Source organism: Macaca mulatta, chromosome 5 (assembly GCF_049350105.2).
Source record: "Macaca mulatta isolate MMU2019108-1 chromosome 5, T2T-MMU8v2.0, whole genome shotgun sequence".
NCBI lineage: Eukaryota > Metazoa > Chordata > Mammalia > Primates > Cercopithecidae > Macaca > Macaca mulatta.
The window spans coordinates 431,348-444,939 of NC_133410.1; the positions used below are offsets into that span (position 1 = coordinate 431,348).

At 42.2% G+C, this 13,592-nt stretch overlaps 1 protein-coding gene and 1 long non-coding RNA gene across 2 annotated transcripts in view; one reads left to right on the forward strand and one right to left on the reverse strand.

The window, feature by feature from the left end:
- The window catches only part of LOC144341060 (uncharacterized), a 558,577-nt gene that overhangs the window by 270,408 nt on the left and 274,577 nt on the right, over positions 1-13,592 (reverse strand). The window lies entirely within an intron of this gene.
- Positions 1-13,592, forward strand: part of ZNF141 (zinc finger protein 141) — a 50,460-nt gene that overhangs the window by 32,909 nt on the left and 3,959 nt on the right. The window lies entirely within an intron of this gene.

Sequence of the window (13,592 nt, forward strand, 5' to 3'; positions counted from 1 at the left end):
TTGAACCTGGGAGGTATAGATTGCAGTGAGCTGAGATCACACCATTGCACTCCAGCCTGGGTGACAAAAGCAAAACTCCATCTCAAAAAAAAATAATAATAATTTTCACAGATGATTAATAACATAGGTATTATTATTATCCTCATTTTACAGAAAAAGAAACAGAGCCATAGAGAAAAATGACTTGCTCACAACACAGGCAACTTTGACTCTAGAGATAATACTTATTACAGTAAAATCCCTCTTCAAACAGAAACATGGTTATCTTCAACACATTCTTAATAAAAATTTAACAAAAATTGTTAAATGTTTCTTGTCATATTTGTATGTGCAAAACGTATAAAATATACAGAAAAGAGAAATGCTTCCTGTATTTAAACCACATAAACTCTAGAAATTGCCATTTGATACTGACGTACTTGGAAACAACTTTCAACTGTCCTTCCCCACCCCTTTAGCAATTCAGAATACTTATAGCATAATTTTTACCTGTATCTGTAGTCAGTAAATGCCGTAATGTAATTAAATATTATTTACTTCAAGCTGGGCATGGTGGCTCACGCCTGTAATCCCAACACTTTGGGAGGCTGAGGTGGGCGCATCACAAGGTCAGGAGACCGAGACCATCCTGGCTAACACGGTGAAACCCCGTCTTTACTAAAAATGCAAAAAATTAGCTGGGCATGAGGGTGGGTGCCTGTAGTCCCAGCTACTCGGGAGGCTGAGGCAGGAAAATGGTGTGAATGAACCCGGGAGGCAGAACTTACAGTGAGCCGAGATCACGCCACTGGACTCCAGCCTGGGTGACAGAGTGAGACTCCATCTCAAAAAATAAAAATGTAAATAAATAAATAAATAAATATTATTTACTACAAATGCACATAGTACAACTATGATTTTATTACTTTTATAAATACAAATTTACTTCTTGAATTAAATATTGCACTCTATTAATGTAGTTTCCTTTGTGCCTATTTCTCAGTTTTGCCTAAATACTACCAATTATCTTACACTGGCTCCCCAAATAGGTTTTTATTTGTTTATAAAACTTTAAATTATCTCTAGGAACCTTAGCCCAGCAGTCAAAACTCACAGCTCTGACCAAACCCCTAGAACTAAGAAAGAACCAAAAAGTTACTATTAATACAGACTTCAAATACGCCTTTTTTTGTTTGTTTGTTTGTTTGTTTGTTTGACGGAGTCTTACTCTGTTGCCAAGGCTGGAGTGCAGTGGTGCAATCTTGGCTCACTGCAACCTCCACCTCCCAGGTTCATGCAATTTGCCTGCCTCAGCCTCCCTAGTAGCTGGGACTGACAGGTGTGCTCCACCACGCCTGGCTAATTTTTGTATTTTTAGTACAGACGGGGTTTCACCATGTTAGCCAGACTGGTCTCAAACTCCTGACCTCAAGTGATTCACCCAGGTCAGCCTCCCAAAGTGCTGGGATTACAGGCATGAGGCACCATGCCCTCAAACATGCCTTCTTAGTACTCATGTTTATGCAGCCATCTGGAAAGAAAGGAGACTTTTGACAGCAGAGAATACCCCTATTAAATATGGCTCACAGATTTTTACCCTAGTCCAGCCCATCCACCTACCATAGAAAGTAGCTGTAGTTCATTGCTGGCGCCACCAGAAGGGTCAAGATGAAATTGCTCAGAGAAACAGGAGGGCTGACCAAGCAGCTAGGGCCACCACCATCTCTGGGAACTTTTTGTGGCCCTTATTCCACCTTTGCCTAACAACCTACCCACCTTGCAATATACCCAAGACAGAAATGGCGATCAAATGCAAATACACCCTAGAACTTGAAAAATTGTAATAATTGGGCGAGGTTCTTTATCCTCCCAGGCCCTCCAACAGAAAGTAATAAGGGCACTTTATAATTCTCGTCACTTTGGGAGAGACCATCTCCATCAAACGTAAAAAAAAATAAAAATAAAAAAATAAAAAAACTTTTTTTGAAAGTTAGTAAAGCCTGTCCATTCTGTGTCTGCAATAATCCTCAAGGCCCTAAGCTGCTTCCCTTAATTCAGCCAGTTCAGCAATAAGAAACCTACCCAGCAGAAGACTGGCAGATAGACTACTCAATTCCCAGCCTGTTGAGGCTATAAATACCTTCTGATTTTTGCGGACACATTTACTGGCTGGGTTGAAGCCTTTCATACTAGAACAGAAAAGACTCAAGGCCGGGCGCGGTGGCTCAAGCCTGTAATCCCAGCACTTTGGGAGGCCGAGACGGGCGGATCACGAGGTCACAAGATCAAGACCATCCTAGCTAACATGGTGAAACCCCGTCTCTACTAAAAAAAAAAAATACAAAAAACTAGCCGGGCGAGGTGGCGGGCGCCTGTAGTCCCAGCTACTCGGGAGGCTGAGGCAGGAGAATGGAGCTTGCAGTGAGCTGAGATCCGGCCACTGCACTCCAGCCTGGGCAACAGAGCGAGACTCCGTCTCAAAAAAAAAAAAAAAAAAAAAAAGAAAAGACTCAAGTAGTTGCCAAGGCTCTTCTCAAAGAAATTATCACCTGGTTTGGGCTTTCACAGTCTTCACAAAGTAATAATGGTCCATGTTTACTTTATAAACTATACTCAATTAGTGGCAAAAAACCCTAGGGATAAAATACATTCTACACTTCTCCTTAAGGCCACAATCTTCCTGGAAGGTAGAATTAATGAAGCCATTAAAAGGACCCTGAGCAAATGATGCCAGGAAACCTCTTTACCATGTCTAGAACTGCCCATGGCACTTCTCCAGATCTGAACAGCCCCGAAATTACATCTATGCCTTAGTTCCTTTGGAATCCTATGTGAGAGACCCTTTCTACATGCAAACCTAATGTACCCAGTGGTTACCAAATTAAAATCCATGACTTAATTTCACACGGCCATCCAGGAGTTGGGATAAATGATGCTGACTGAGTGTGACTCCTGTAACAACCAACAACCCTTATGATAGGCAGGGTCACACGTCCTCATTAAAATCTGGAGAGATGGGTCTCTGGGATCTCAACTAACCCGGTTACAAAATAAGCCTTTTACTATCATACTTTATACCCTAATAGTTATCAAAGTTCCTGGCATCCCTGGTTGAATACATCACTTCTGAATAAAACCCTGGAAAGATTTTTATTTTTTTTTTTTTTTTTGAGATGGAATCTTACTCTGTTGCCTAGGCTGGAGTGCAGTGGCACAATCAGCTCACTGCAACCTCCACCTCCTGTGTTCAAGTGATTCTCCTGCCTCAGCCTCTTGAGTAGCTGGGATTACAGGCACACACCACCAGGCCCGGCTACTTTTTGTATTTTTAGTAGAGATGGGGTTTCACCATGTTGGTCAGGCTGGTCTCAAACTCCTGACCTCCTGATCTGCCCGCCTCAGGCTCCCAAAGTGTTGGGATTACACATGTGAGCCACCACACCTGGCCAACAAGACTTTAAGGAACCAACACTCAGCTACTCATGTGAGCCACTAGAGGATTTAAAATTTCTCTTTAAAAGAGAGGATAAGTAATGCTCCCACTCCTTTACCTCACAGTAGGGTAGTCCCAATATTGGCAATCTTATTTTCAAAGATACTGTTTATTCTTACTTTAACCCTAACTTGTGCACTGCCCAAAGTTTCAGTAAGAGCTATCTTTAGTATGATTTTTTTTAGCCTAATGATTTAGTTATTTTACTTTTGACTGCCTTAGTTCATCAGCAATTGTTAGTAATATTTTGGCCTTTATATTGCAAGTTGTAATACTCTATGCAGACTTACTAATAGGCCTTTATTACTGTAAACCATCACGCTCTCCAGGGAAGTGTTTGCTATGCCCCTCCTAGATTTAAACTTCAAAGTCATAATCTGAGTATTGATCTCTCTCTCTAATACTCATTGTGTTCACAGTATCTCTTAATCAGCAAGCTTCTCACTTTGGCCCTAATCTACTTTCCTTGGAACCATGCAACCTAATTCTCTATAGTCATCAATCTTACTTCTGGCTAAAATCACGTTCATGGGCACTAACTGTCAACAGTCTTTTTTTTAGCACTCTATAGGCAGCTCCACAACTACTAAAGTCTGCCAGTTCTTCCTATGTCTCAACATGTTAGCTACGCATGAATTCCTCTTCATTCATGGTAGGAATGTCCTACTTGGTCATAATACAAGAATGGCCAACTCCTTAGTCCCAACATGGCTTCAACTACGATCGAGACCTCACTATACAAAAGCTTCCCCCTACTAATGTACTGTTTCTAACACAAACTAAAGTGGCTTTAAAGATTTTATTCCACAGCCTTAAGCCCCTTGTTCTCCCCTGTTACCCTTATTGAACTGACACCTCTATACATCTATGATACCATAAATTCCAGAACCCTTGTGGGTGAACTTGACTGAGCACAATGTAACACAAACAGCACCATTATTGATACTTCTCAAACTTTTTTTTTTTAACCAAATGAGATTCTCTGGGCCCTTCAAATATTTTAACTCCTGGACCATTCATCCAAAATGATGCCACTGAATTCTGCTTCAGTCACCCTTCTTGCAGTCAATCTAACTCATGGTATTGACCAAGCTGGTATAGATTATGCAATAGGTTTCAACTCTGTAATTCCTTCCAGAAAACTCTTCTCCTTGATACTCCTTGAGCAGTTCATCTAATTTCTTTCTGCAATGAGCTTGGTACCACAAGTGCTACCACAGAAATAGCTGGCATTATTATTGCCTCCTCAACTTACCAACACCTGTCTCTGGAACTGACTCACAAAATAGAAACCGCGCTCCGCTTCTCCTTGATACTATTAGACACATGCTCTTGTGAGAAAATAGGACCCATTGTCCTATTCAAACTAATCACCCATGTCTAGCTCCCTGATAGCAGCAACTTTATTGGCAAAATATCATATATTGGGTAGCCAACAAAGCACACCGGTCAATGTTTGGATCTGACCTTACCTCCTACATTCATTCTTGGTTTTGTGTTTGTTTTTGTTTTTTTGAGATGGCGTCTCACTCTGTTGCCCAGCCTGGAGTGCAGTGGCGCGGTCTCGGCTCCCTGCAAGCTCCACCTCCCAGGTTGATGCCATTCAACTGCCTCAGCCTACTGAGTAGCTGGGATTACAGGTGCTCAGCTAATTTTTTGTATTTTTAGTAGAAACAGCGTTTCACTGTGTTAGCCAGGATGGTCTCAATCTCCTGACCTCGTGATCCGCCTGCCTCGGCCTCCCAAAGTGCTGGGATTACAGGCGTGAGCCACTGCACCTCACCTCATTCTTGTTTCTCAACTGCAGAACTTTAATTCCTCTGGGAAATGCAAGTTTATCTCTGCCTCCCGGCAAACTGAACCAGAACATACATTCTGGCTTACCTCACCCCTTAAGTTTCCATTGTCCCAGGTGATGCTCCTCTGCTATTACCCTTATTTACCACACCATTTAACACTTATTTACTCAACACCAGATTGACTGAGCAGTTCATCTAATTTCTTTCTGCAATGAGCTTGGCACCACAAGTGCCACCACAGAAATAACTGGCATTATTATTGCCTCCTCAGCTTACCACCACCTGTCTCTGGAACTGACTCACAAAATAGAAACCACTGCTCCAACTCTGAGTCACAGCAACAAGTTCTCTCATGGTTGTAGTTCTCCAAAGTTGTAGAGGTCTTGACATACCGGCTGTAGCTCACAAAGGAATTTGCCTTATTCTAGGAGAAAAATGCTGTTTCTGGGTTAACAGAATAGGGAAAGGCCAGAATTAAGTTAGAGATTTTATAAACTAAGCCATCCTAAACATGTCACTGAGAGCTAGTTCTCCTAGGATGCCAACTGGTTCCAATTCTCATGACATCTCATTTTCTTGGGATCTCTGGCCTTGTTCTTATCTGTTTGTTTGTTTGTTTGTTTGTTTGTTTTTCCCCCATCCTTTTTGGGCCTTGTTCACTAAATCTAGTAACCAGGTTTGTTTTCTCTCACCTCAGACTACAAGAAGTCCTGCAACAGGAACACTGATCTATCTTCTTCATGTTCCTCCACATTTCCTCTGGACACTGCAAGTTGAACCTTCTGGGGAAACATAGAAGGTATCTTTCCCTGAAAGGGAGCAAGAGAATGAGACACTGATGAGTTCTTTGTCTCATATCAGCAGGAAGTAGTTACAGAAGACCCACAGTGCCCCTAGACTTGAAGATTTTTAGTCGCAATCTATTGAGAAGCGAATGTTAGAGTAGGCCGATAGTTAGAAATGACCAGAAAAAACAGCCCCTTAAGACCGATGAGGAAATTTTTTTTTTAAGTGCAAGATAATAAAAACTGCAACATGGAACTCTCAGGGCAGTTTTCAATTGGGCCAGCCCACTCCTCTTTTTTTTTTTTTTTTTTTTTGAGACGGAGTCTCGCTCTGCCGCCCAGGCTGGAGTGCAGTGGCCGGATCTCAGCTCACTGCAAGCTCCGCCTCCCGGGTTCACGCCATTCTCCTGCCTCAGCCTCCCGAGTAGCTGGGACTACAGGCGCCCGCCACCTCGCCCGGCTAGTTTTCTGTATTTTTTAGTAGAGACGGGGTTTCACCGTGTCGGCCAGGATGGTCTCGATCTCCCGACCTCGTGATCCGCCCATCTCGGCCTCCCAAAGTGCTGGGATTACAGGCTTGAGCCACCGCGCCCGGCCAAGCCCACTCCTCTTGGAGTGTACTTTATTTTCCTTTAATAAACTCTGCTTGTTTCACTAAATTACCTCTTGGCTAAATTATTTCTCTCAAGAAGACAAAAATTAAGGACCTTGCACTTCTTGGTAACACGTTCCTCCTCCCCCAGCTCTTGACAAACACCATTCTACTTTCTGTTTTTATGAGTGGACTACTAAAAATATCTCACATAAATGAAATTATATACTCCCTGTTACTTTGTTTTTTTGCGTATTTCTCTTTACTTAATGTTGTAAAGATTTACTCCTTTTTGGAAGATATGCAGTCTCCCTGTGTTGTCCAGGTTGATCTTGAACTGTTTGCCTCAAGAGATTCTCTCTCTCTCTTTTATTTTACCTCCCCAATTATGTGGATTACAGGCATGAGTCATCACACCTAGCCCTCAAGGTTTATCTTTATAATAGTGTGTGACTTAATTTCATTTTATAAAATAGAATTATTTCCCATTGCATGTATATTCCATTTTACAAATCCATTTATATGTCAAGGGTTATATAAGTAGCTTCCAACTTTTGGTTTTAGAATAATACTGTTTATGAACATGGGTGTGCAAATGTCATTTCTAGTTCCTGCTATGCATACATAAGTAGGTAAGTAATGTTTTGTACGTTGTGCAAAGGAAAGGTCTAAGTTAATTTTTGAAAGTTTCAATATTGAGTTTTTTAATATCTTTTGTTGGAGAGTCAGCCCTTTCCCCATTGTTTGGTCATGATAACAGCCATGCAACTCCAAGATGAAGCTGCTGCTGCTTCCATTTCTGTAGCATCCGGTCATGAATGTATTTAGATCTCCCCCTGGCAACCCTGGTTAGAGTGTGGAGATGGTGGAAACCATTGGATCTTCTGACTTCCTTGCCTAGGAAGCAGCCAGCCCTGCCTGCCCTACCACCCATGACATCATGCACGTAGTGGTCCTGTCACCCCTCCTCTCAGCCAGCCACTGCCTCTGGTTCCCTCAAAACACCTCCTTCTTATTCTCATGGTTGGGCACATGGATCCTTAGAGGCACAGGAACAGCACAGATCCTTATATCCTGCACAGGTGAAATAAGAAGGTGTGGAGGCTGGAAGCAAAGCTATCTGCCTCCTGGAGAACAGGACCTTCAGGGACCAGGGAGCTGCAGGCACAGATTACAAAGTGACAGATGCAAGGGCCCTGATGAGAGTGGTGGTGGCCTGAGGGCTCCTTTTTTGGCATGCACCAGTGTGCCAGAGGCTGGGGCCTACACTGGGGCCTGCAGTTGCTCTCCAAAACTCCAGAACCAGTGCTCCTGCTGTCCCACCCCATGTGCCACCAATGCTCCATGTGGCCTTGTGGTCTATTAAGCCAGAGGATTGTGCCACTGTCTTCCTGAGAGTGGAGGTGCTTGCTCTGGGGCAACTGTTTCAAACAGTTATGATTTAAAATATCTGCTCTTCACATTTACACATATCCATTTGAAAATCTATGGGGATTTTTTTTCAGTAGTATATCTAGGTTGTATACAGGATTGTTTGGGTGAATGCTTTTCTCATTCTTATTTGGTAATTTTGTATGTTTTTTTTTTTTTTTATGGTAGGTTTCTTGGTGTCAGTGTATGGTGTGTTTGGTTTTACCTGGGAGTGGTGATTTTGGATGTCAGTGATTCTGGATGTCAATTTGGAACTCTCTAGAAACACTGTAAGTCAATGTGGGGCTTAGTAGGAATATGCCATATTCATCACCAATCAAATTATGCATGTATTTGTCTTCCTCTAAAATCATAACCCCAACTTTCTGCATGGCTTATCTTGTCTATTTGTGTTCTTGGCTTGTGCTGAAGGTTGTTTTACCCTGTTGAGTCAAGTAGTCATGAAAAGAATATTAATTTCACTCTGTGCTTTTGGATGAATCTAAGTGATTTTGTGGGAGCAAAACACTTTTGTAATTTGAAGATAATTTAGGAACACTTTATTATGCTGAATCTCTTTTAAGTACTTTTCACAAATTTTTAATTGTCAGGAAAACACATGATATTGGCCATCTTATATTTTTAATGTGTACAGTTTAGCAGTGCTAAGTATATTTACATTGCTCTGCAACAAAACTCCAGAACTTTCTTTTTTTTTTTTTTTTTTTTGAGGCAGAGTCTCACTCTATCACCCGGGCTAGAGTGCAGTGGCTCAATCTTGGCTCACTGCAAACTCCGCCTCCTGGGTTCAAGTGATTCACCTGCCTAAGCCTCTCGAGTAGCTGGGATTACAGGCACCCACCACCATGCCTGGCTAATTTTTGTATTTTTAGTAGAGATGGGGTTTCACTATGTTGGCCAGGCTGGTCTCAACTTCCTGACCTCATGATCCACCTGCCACAGCCTCCCAATGTGCTGGGATTACAGGTGTGAGCCACTGTGCCCAGCCAAGAATTTTCACATCTTACAAAGCTGAAACTCAATACCCCTGAAGCACTAACTGCCCCTTTTACTCTCTCTCCACCTTATGAAATTACATCATTCTAATTTCTGTTTCTGTAAGTTTGACTACTTGAGATAGCTCATATAAATGGAATTATATGATCTTTGTCACTTTGTTTCTGGCATGTTTCACCGAATGTCCTAAAGTTTTATACTTTTTGTAGCACCTGCATAATTTGCTTTCAGAACGTAGAGCCATATTCCATTGCATGCATATGCCACATCTTTATCGATTTATCTATCAAGAAACTTTTAAGTAGTTTTCATCTTTTGCGGGGGGGAATGTTATTATACACATGTGTGTGCAAATGTCCATTCCAGCTCCTGCTTTGCATACATAGATAGATACCCAGAAATGGAATTGCTGGATTGTAGGATAATTTCATTTTTCTGAGATAGCATCTTAACATTGTCACCCTGGCTAGAGTGCTGTGGTGTAATAATGGTCACTGCAGCCTTAACATCCTGGGCTGAAACAATCCTCACACCTCAGCCATCCCAGTAGCTGAAACTACAGAAACATGCCACCACACCTGGTTAATTTTTGTAGAGATGGGGTCTCACTATGTTGCTCAGGCTGGACTCAAACTCCTGAGCTCAAGTAATTATCCCACCTCAACCTCCCAAAGTGTTGGAATTACAGGCAGGAGCCGCCACACCAAGATGCATTTTATTTTTAATATTTTGAGAAATCTCCATCCAAATTTTCTTGGGGGCTGCATTATTCTCTCCCACCACAGTGCATGGGGGTTCTAAATGCTCTGCATCCTTGACAACATTGATTCCTTTTGTGCGTTGAATAGTGGCCATGCTAATGGGTGAGAGGTAAGAGCTCACTGGGATTGTGCTTTGCATTTCTCTCAAGTAATTTTGAGGCCAAGCACAGTGGCTCACACCTGTAATCCCAGCACTTTGGGAGGCTGAGGTGGATGGATCACAAGGTCAGGAGATCAAGATCTTCCTGGTTAACACGGTGAAACCCCGTCTCTACTAAAAATACAAAAAATTAGTCAGGCGTGGTGGCAGGTGCCTGTAGTCCCAGTTACTCTGGAGGCTGAGGCAGGAGAGTGGTGTGAACCCAGGAGGTGGAGCTTGCATTGAGCTGAAACTGCACCACTGCACTCCAGCCTGGGTGACAGAGCAAGACTCTATCTCAAAAATAATAATAATAATTTTTATTACCTTTCCAAATGTCTCTCGGCCATTTGCAAAGCTTTCTTTAGAAAATGTCTTTGAAGATCTTGGTCCATTTATTGAAACTGAACTTATTCGCTTTTGGCTGTTGTGTTTCAGAAAACAAATCTTTGTTCCTTTATTTTCTTCTTCTTCTTCTTCTTTTTTTTTTTTTTTTTTTTTTTTTTTTTTTTTTGAGGCAGTCTTGCTCTGTCGCCCAGGCTGGAATCCAGTGGCATGATCTTGGCTCATTGCAACCTCTGCATAAGGAAGAAATTGCTAGTGATCTGTTTGACAGGAGTTAACATCCATTCCATTATCTTTTTAGATGTATCATTGTCAAGTCGGAATGGCAATAAAAATGCCTTTCAACAGTTGAACATAACGTCCACCTTTGGCTCAGTCACACAGACAAAGACCCAGAATCTGTGTTTCTCAGCTGTGGTGCCTGTGCAAATGCTGGAACTCAAAGAATATTCAGTGGTAGACACACAGACACTGCCTAATAAAATTATGTATGATTAAGTTTAATATAAATGGAATTTATATTGTCATGTAAAATGTTACTTAATTTTATAAGAAAACTGAGTTGATTTTCTAAAGGTATTAAATGCAATTTTAATAGGAAACCATGAAATATGTGTGCACTTGGTGTATAAATGACTGAATTTTCGGCAATTCAGTAAAGGTCATGTCAGGCCTCTGAGCCCAAGCCTGTACGTATACATCCAGATGGCCTGAAGCAAGTGAAGAATCACAAAAGAATTGAAAATGGCCAGTTCCTGCCATAACTGATGACATTCCACTATTGTGATTTGTTCCTGCCCCTCCTTAACTGAGCGATTAACCTTGTGAAATTCCTTCTCCTGCCTCAGAACTTCCCCCACTGAGCACCTTGTGACCCCCACCCCTGCCCATAGGAGAAAAACCCCCTTTGACTGTCATTTTCCACTACCCACCGAAATCCTATAAAATAGCCCCACCCCTATCTCCCTGTGCTGACTCTCTTTTCAGACCCAGCCCTCCTGCAGCCAGGTGAAATAAACAGCCTTGTTGCTCACACAAAGCCTATTTGGTGGTGTCTTTACATGGACGTGCGTGAAGGTCACATATGACTGTGAGTCATTGTTGACGAAACGCTCCTACAGATAGCATATTGCACATGCGTTTTGATTTCGTCTTTTACCTGAGGTCAATTTTTCTTTTTCTTTTTTTTTTTTTTGAGATACAGTTTTGCTCTTCTTGTCCAGGCTGAAGTGCAATGGCACAATCTCTGCTCACTGCAACCTCTACCTCCCGGTTCAAGAAATTCTCCTGCCTCAGCCTCCCGAGTAGCTAGGATTACAGGCATGTGCCACCACACCTGGCTAATCTTTTGTATTTTTAGTAAGGGATGAGACTACCCCTCATATCTTGTTATGCCCAATTTCTGCCTCCAAAGAAAGAAGAAGTTAAAACTAAAAGGCAGAAATGAAATCCACGGGCAGATAACCTGGCGCCGCACCCTGGGCCTAGTAGTTAAAGATCGACCCCTGACCTATAATCAGTTATGTTATCTATAGATTACAGACATTGTATAGAAATGCACTGTGAAAATCTCTATCTTGTTTTGTTCCGATCTAATTACCGGTGCATGCAGCCCCCAGTCACGTACCCCCTGCTTGCTCAATCGATCACAACCCTCTCACATGCACCCCCTTAGAGTTGTGAGCTCTTAAAAGGGACAGGAATTGCCCACTCGGGGGGCTCAGCTCTTGAGACAGGAGTCTTGCCGATGCCTCCGGCCGAATAAACCCCTTCCTTCTTTTTTTTTTTTTTTTTGAGACGGAGTCTCGCTCTGTCGCGTAGGCTGGAGTGCAGTGGCCGGATCTCAGCTCACTGCAAGCTCCTGCCTCCCGGGTTTACGCCATTCTCCTGTCTCAGCCTCCTGAGTAGCTGGGACTACAGGCACCCGCCACCTCGCCCAGCGATATTTTTTTTGTACTTTTTAGTAGAGACGGGGTTTCACCGTGTTTGCCAGGATGGTCTCGATCTCCTGACCTCGTGATCCACCTGTCTCGGCCTCCCAAAGTGCTGGGATTACAGGCTTGAGCCACCGCGCCCGGCCCCCTTCCTTCTTTAACTCGGTGTCTGAGGAGTTTTGTCTGCTGCTCATCCTGCTACATTAGTAGAGATGAGGTTTCTCTATATTGGTCAGGCTGGTCTCAAACTCCTGACCTTAGGTGATTAGCCCACCTCGGCCTCCCAAAGTACTGGGATTACATGTGTGAGCCACCGTGCCCAGCCCAATTTTTCTTAATTTTATTCAAGTATTATACATTTTAGACAAAGAGATCTTGTACTTATCATGTGCTCTACATGGTAGAAATACACATTTTCAGGCAAAACCCAGATATATTGTATCAAAATCTAAACTTCAAGTATTTCCAGGTGATTCACATGCACATTAATAATTGTTAAGTGGCAGTAATTCTATATTTGAAAGGGAAAAGTATATAAGATGTATTGATTTGTCAGAAAGGTACAGTAAAGACTATGTTTCAATGCATATACATCTTATCTTACAGAAAATAAAAACAGTAATAAAGTGGGGACGGGGAAGGAATTGAAGTAGAAATTAAACAGAAATGAGACTTAATTAGTAGATGTTGAGGCTGAGCATCAGTCTATTATACTATTTTGTTTATTGCGTGTAAAAATTTAAAATATTCTCTGATAAAACACATATTTAAAAAAAACCCATCGGCCGGGCGCGGTGGCTCAAGCCTGTAATCCCAGCACTTTGGGAGGCCGAGATGGGCGGATCATGAGGTCAGGAGATCGAGACTATCCCGGCTAACACGGTGAAACCCCGTCTCTACTAAAAAATACAAAAAAACTAGCCCAGCGAGGTGGCGGGTGCCTGTAGTCCCAGCTACTCAGGAGGCTGAGGCAGGAGAATGGCGTGAACCCGGGAGGCGGAGCTTGCAGTGAGCTGAGATCCGGCCACTGCACTCCAGCCTGGGTGACAGAGCAAGACTCTGTCTCAAAAACAAAAAACAAAAAACAAAAAAAACCCATCTATAACACTAGCTCTTAAGCTTGTACTTACATCTGGGGAGGAGGAAAAGAGGAAATAGTTTGTGGGCAAAAACAAGCATAGTTCTATAGTTTCACAAATGTATTGGCTTTGTTACAATTTATTGAGCATTACATTAATACTTCATTGCAGAAGTATTTCTGTATGCATGTTATATATCAATAAAAATTTAAATATTACATATTTAAACCTAAATTAATATTTCAGAATAATAGCAATG